Source organism: Fukomys damarensis, unplaced genomic scaffold (assembly GCF_012274545.1).
Source record: "Fukomys damarensis isolate Sample0158 unplaced genomic scaffold, DMR_v1.0_HiC HiC_scaffold_30, whole genome shotgun sequence".
In the NCBI taxonomy this organism is placed as follows: Eukaryota; Metazoa; Chordata; class Mammalia; order Rodentia; family Bathyergidae; genus Fukomys; species Fukomys damarensis.
Window position 1 is genome coordinate 34,806,485 of NW_022900942.1, and position 6,846 is coordinate 34,813,330.

Consider the following 6,846-nt stretch of genomic DNA (forward strand, 5'->3'; position numbering starts at 1 on the left):
GCTTTCCTTTTACAAAGCATCAGGTGCTCATTAGGGGATTTATGAATGCTGTTTAGAAACATCCTCCAATCAGGGGAATTTTATTTTTTATTTAGTAACTGTAATTTAACACTTCATTTCAGTTTAGTCCTTTTCAATGAACTTACTGTCAACTTCCTTCTATTTTAATAGAAGCCAGGAATCAGGTATTCCAGTAGATGTAGCTAATTACATTGGAAAATGAAAACTTACAGATGTTTTATCATTAGATCAGAGTAAAATTGAACAAAGGATATGATAAAGGTTGGTTTAGAAATGATTTATCATTAGGCAATATAGCTTTTTTAAGAACAAGTATGATTTATGCAAATTATGTCTCTTTTTTCAAATAACATATTTAGCCCTTTTTTTTTTTTAGCTGAAATAGTATTTTAGTTGTAAAAACCATTTTCGGTTGCAAAAAATAAACTTTATCAAAATCTAACATAATTTACAAATGTCCTAAGAATTCTTAAGCCGCATAAGTAGAAAAACACTAATTTTAAAAATTTGGTACTGTTTCTGTGGTTTATATGTATTAATTGGTCTCTTTATAGGAAACCCAACAAAAAGTTGATCATATTAAGTATTATGAAATGAAGGCAAAAGCTAATCACTTTTTAACAAAAATTTTGTACAAAACTTCCAAATATCAAAGATATCATTTAGTGGTTAACTGCCTATTTAGTGATACAAAATACTAAATAAAATACATTTTCTGGATTGTTTTCTACTTGCAGCCATTCTGTTATCCAAAATAAGGATTCCCAATAAATAAAACCTGTAGGGCAATTTACTTAGTGTAGACCATTCCATTTTCCCCATTAGGTACTTAATTTTCTCCCCCAGTACCCCCATACCCCCACTGTAGCATCATATCATTAAAACATTAAGTTACTGAGATTTATGCTTGAGATCAAGACATCATTTAAGTAATTTTAAATGATGCATAGCTTATGTTAAAAAGTAATTATATTCAAGTAACTTGACATTATCATGTCTTAGCAATTACAAAACTATGATTTTGACACATGGCAATTTATAAGTTAATCAAATGTGAAATGCTAAAAGATGTGTACAGCTGTTCTTCTGTTTAAGTATTAAGTGTTCTGTTTAAGAGTACTGCAAAACTCAGGTTAATGACTTTTATTTTTTTAGTTAGCATAACCAGCCTACGGTACAGTATGCTAAGTCATAAAGTATAAACCCAAGGAAGGTAATCCTTTACTAAGTTACAAAACTTTTGGCAAAACAATACATACTCTTTAATACAATAAAATATTTCTGTTGGAGTCATATTTCTTCAGTGATAATTTTCACTCCAAAAATCACATTTAAGTGCCAAATCAAAACATTGTGGTTTCTAGCAGGCCAAGTTAGTTATTTTATACAAATTAATGTCTTTTACAACTATATGGTTTCTTCTTTGAAAGACAGTTCCTCATGCACAGTTCTAGTTTGCAGCAATAACAGGACAACTGTGCCTACCTAAGGGGTGGCTCTGTTTTGCTGTAGGGTTGGTCCACAGCCAGCTGAAGTCCCAGTGCCTGAAAAGCTTTAACATTCTACCTTAAGACTCACTGTCAATACCAATTTTTTCCAAGCACTGTTTAAAAAATGGTCACATTTTCACATAAATACTGGAGCCCTATTAGTCATTTCAAGTCATACTAACATCAGATAATCCCTGTGATTTAAACCACTATATCTTTGTTTTGATGAAAATCACATAGCCTCACTCCAGCTTATAAAAAAAAAATTCTACCTGAAATTTAGTTGTGTTTTTTAAATAATAAATATATTGTCAGCTTGCAGAGACCTGGGGGACCTGGTGCTGTGTACCAACTTTCTTTATCATTTTTCTACAAATGTGGCCACCGCCTTTGGTGTCCTTGTGCTTCCTCTTGCTGAAGCGGCCAATTCTTCAATCTCAGCGTTTAATTTATGTATTACGCATTCCATTCCATTGCTTCTTTGCCTTTACTAGCATTGGAACATGTTGTGCTTGCCATCAGTCCTTCAAGGTAACTGCTGAGGCTGACTTCTTTCATCGTGATTATGGCTTCCTGAGTCAAAACAGTTTTTTCTGGGTCCGAGGATGTGGTGTGTATATAAGTCTCTCATCTGCTGAAACCATATTTGTAAGTGAAATATCAGTAGATTTAAATTCCATTGTTTTCTGTACAGAGTCACCTACAGAATGTTCTTGAACATATGTTTTAGTTCTTGCTGCACCAATAATAGACTTCACAATGGAAGGCAGCACCCACCCTGAGCTAAGTCTGTGGCTGTGCAGCTTTGGAGAGGGATCTATATGTCTGTCCAACACGTCAAGTCCAACCACACTCAGGTTCATAGGGTTTGGGTATTTCTGCATTGCAGCTATTGTTATGGTTTCCCAAGGGTAATTACGTGCTCCACAAGTTCAGGCGGCCTCATGCTGCCGGTAGTCTGCTTACTGTTCGCCTGGCACTAGGGGACTGTGAGGCACAGCGGTACACAGGCACTGCCCCACAGCCTAGGGGCATTTTAAATTTGACAAAAGGAGGAAGTCCATAAGTTATCTGGACCTGGGCCTGGATGAGTACTGCTGATAGCATCCTAATATACCTGTGAGAATGAGCAAAATTACATATATGAGTTCCAGATTAATGGTTCATAATTCCTCTCTTAAAATGTATTCACTGGCTCATAAATTACTGCCTTTGTGTAACCTCCTTGTGACAGTCTTGAATTCCTGGGCTCAAGTGATCTGAGTAGCTGGGATGACAGGCATGCTACATTGTGTCATGCTTACTGCCCTAAACACTTTTAATAATGACAGACCCTGTATCTTTTCTTACACTTGCTATCGTTTGGGGAGGAATAAAACTCCTGAAAAGTTTTTTCTCAGTTTTTGCCATCGTGAAACTCAAATACACTGGTGACATGAAATCCTAAGAGGAATAACATCCAGAGGCCTTCTATGTGAATTTAAAAGATTTGTAGCCAGGTACGGTGGCATATACCTATAATCCCAGCCCCTTAGGAGGTAGAGACAGGAACATGGTAAGTTGGAGCCCAGCCTAGGCAATTTAGTGAGACCCTGTTTCAAAATAAAAATAGGATTGAGGATGTAACTCAGTGCCAGGGCCTTCAGTTCAATCCCTAGTGCCACAAAACAAAAACCTTGTTTTGTCTTCAGGGCCAAGAAATTCAGGTCCTTTGATTTGGAGACTGGCCTTTGTATTGTGGCCTGGAAATGGTATCATGGGGAAAGTGAGAGGGGAAAATATTTGAACCTATAAATTGTACTGTATTTGACTATCTTACGTTGTGTGCTCTGGCCTTTCACACCAGACTGATTCAATGACTTTTTCCTGATTGCCCTCCCCAGACCCCAGGATAGCCCCACCAGCTATGTGAAATATTCATGGAGCATATCACCTCATTTCCTATAATGCCCAACTTAGGTGTCATTGTTCATGGTGCTTTAGAGAATGTAATGTGCAAAATATATTTTTTGAGTTTCTGAAATGAACAGTATCATTGAAGGATATGCATGAGACACAACTATAAGGAAAAACTAAGGATTGGAGGGAAAGGAAATAATAATTTGAGGTGAGGATAGCAAGGAAACAGGACCGGGAACAATACTATTAAGACTACTAATTGGAATAGTGAGTTCACAGATATTTATCACTATGCATCATCAATTAGTCAAATATCAAAAAAAGGTAGTTCTGCTGAAAATAGGATGAGTCACTGAGCCAAATTAAAAGTTATAAATCCAAATAGAAAGCTTTGAGAGCACAGGTAATTTTGAATTCTCCATTTCTTTTTCTTTTATGCATGCAATTGTTGGTTGAGTGTTTTTGTTGTTGTTGTTGTTGTTTGGTTTATTTATTTATTTATTTTTTGGTTTTTTGAGACAGGGTCTCACTATGTAGTTGAGACTGACCTGGAACTCCCTATGCAGTCCAGGCTGGTCTCAAACTCAAGGCGATCCTCCTGCCTCAGCCTCCCAAGTGCTGGGATTACAGGCGTGTACCACTATGCCTGGCTTGGTTGAGTGTATATTTGCAAAATTGTTCACTTTGAAAACAAAGTTTGAATCTTATGCTCACATTCCTCACATTTCCCCAGATGGAATTTGGCATACCACGAGCAACCAACAAATGTTACTGAATGGGTGTAAATTCTACCTGGACTCCTCTTTTCCTCCTATTTCTAGGCTGTGGATCTTCATCAGCAACCGCCTTTAGTGTAATATTATCTTCCGTGATTTTTGGTGAGGCTGTTGGCTTAGATAACGCATATGTTTCCTCTGGCACTTGTCTAGATCTGTGGAATGAGGAGCCCCTGTCAGGAGAAAGTTTTGGTTTTTTTTTCCATTACACCTGCTCAGAGTCTTAGCACAAGATGTGAATGTGGAACAACAGCAAAGCAATATTGGTGAAAGTGAAAGCCGATAAGATAGGCTTGTTTTTGAATATCCTAATGTTATCATAATTTTGGCCAGTATATATTTCTTCCCTTACTTTTCTATGCCGAAAGGCAATCTCCTTTTAGTCCTCTAGATAACTCCGAAGATTTTATTAACAATGTTGTTGAAATCCATAGATGTTTGCGTAATGAGGAGAAGGATAAATGTGACTCTCCATCCTTCATCTGAAATTGAGCAGGTAGTTTTCAAAAGGGATTTCAGTAAATCAGGGAAGAAAAACTAGGTCCATTTGGTTTCAGTCTTATCCCCTTTAGAAAAAAAAATAATATTGTAGATTTCACCTGAAGATTCTAACCATCTCTGTGTTTCTCACTCAGGCAACAAATACAGAGCATCTGTAACTGCCTGGGTGAATATTGAGACCACTATGTGACATGGGGAGAAAGAGACTCATCCATAAAGTCTTTTGACCTTGAGTTTTTCAGTGCTTCATTTGTTGTGTGAATAAACATTAAAGAGGTGTTAGTACACTGAAAATAGATGAATTGTTTTACTTCATCTCATCAGATTTAATCATGTTTTAAATTTGCATTTACTCCCTAAGGAGGACTAATGTTTGTTTGTAAAATAAGGAAAACGAATGTCTTGTCTCCTCAACCAGAAACTGCTTCTTTGCTATAAAGCTGCTTGTTCTTTTAACTGTAACTTTACCGTATGTATGACCATAACAAATTTCACACACCGAGCTGGTGGCAGTGCTTTTAAAATGTGATGTATATTGTTACAACCAACATGACAGATCCTACACTTCTGAATTAATTTTGTTTCTTTCAAGACTGCTGCTTTGGAGAGAGGTATGAGGATGCTGTAGCTCACCAATAGTCCATCTGAAGCTGACTTGAAATGGACTTCAGATATGATGGTCCATTTTTTTGATTGCTCTCTATGGTGGCAAAATCATTTGTGCTTAGAAAGCTTGTAGAGGCTTTGTCTTTTAGAAATAGCCAAATGTTTTGGGGAAAAAAACTGGTTGGCTGAGGTAGAGATTTATTGACGTACTGGTTTTCAAAATAATGTTGATTTCCAGATGTGGATACCAGTGTTGTGTGGTTGCTTACAAGCTGTTGTCCTCTGGAGTTAGTTGAGCTTTGATCAGTAAAATGATCAGTAAAAATACAGTAGATTCTGAGGCTTTCAGGAAAATACTCCTTTGGATGTGGCAGTTCTGGTCTGTTTGGTTAAAAATTTAAAGAATTGCTGGGACCACATGGTGGCACATGCTTGTAATCCCAGCATTGGGGTGGAGGAGTTGAGGCAGGAGGATTGCCATGAGGTGGAGGCCAGCCTGGACTACAGAGGGAGTTCAAAGCTACATAGTGAGCTGCACAGTGAGACTACCTCACCCCCCCCAATTCAAAGACCCACAGAACTTTGTTAAATTGATTTATAGTCCACTTAAATTATGTATTTAATGCAATTAAATATATGTTAACACAGCTAACAGTACACGACACATAATTACCTCATTGTTATGACAAGTATCATACCATTAATATCTGTTGATTTAAAAATTTTGAAAACCTATTCCACCTAATTTTCATTTCTGAAAACAAAAGGATGCTCTTTGTATTCTCTCCCTGCTGTGTCACACAGGGTGTTAGGTACTGAATAAAAGTAAAGGTAAGAGAAGGAAGGGGAGGGCACAGAGCATCATTATTTATGGTTGCTAAAAGGTGGAAACTACCTAGAGTTCATTATAAGGATGAACACATGACAAGAGTTGGTATATCCATACACTAGAATACATTCAGCCTGAGAATAAAGGAAATTCTGACACAGGATGCAACACGAATGAACCTTGAGGGCATTTTACTAAATGAAATAAGCCAGTTAAAAAGGATACATGTTTGTGATTCCACACAGTATATGACATGTCTAGAATAGTCAAATTCATAAAGACAAAGTACAAGGTGATTGCTGAGAGAATAGTAGGGTTTTTTTTTGAGGTTCAGCATTTGTTTTGCTAGATAACAATGAAGTTTTAGATATAGCTATTATTGATTGTACAACAGTGTGAATACCACTGAACTGTATACTTAAAAATGGTTATGATGCTAAGTTTTGTATATTTTACCACAATTTAGAAAACATCCTGAGCTCTGAGGTTGAAGAGGTAGGTTAAAAAAAATGAGGTTAGTATCACTATCTTAAGGTGTGCCTGGACCAGGGTTCAGAGTAATGTACTAGTTTCCCAGCTTTCCAAATGTATAGCCTTAGGCTTAAACTCAGGCTTCATTTAGCTATGAGACAGGAGTAGGAATATTAATACAACCCTCAGATGAGTTACCGTAACAGATAAACTGTCTTAGTTGCTGATAAACATGTCTATAGAAGATCTTGTC

General features: G+C 36.8%; 1 pseudogene; it reads right to left on the minus strand.

Moving 5' to 3' along the window:
• Nucleotides 1-1,872: 1,872 nt before the first annotated feature.
• On the minus strand, nt 1,873-2,422 carry LOC104860515 (annotated as a pseudogene).
• Between the last annotated feature and the right edge of the window lie 4,424 nt (nt 2,423-6,846).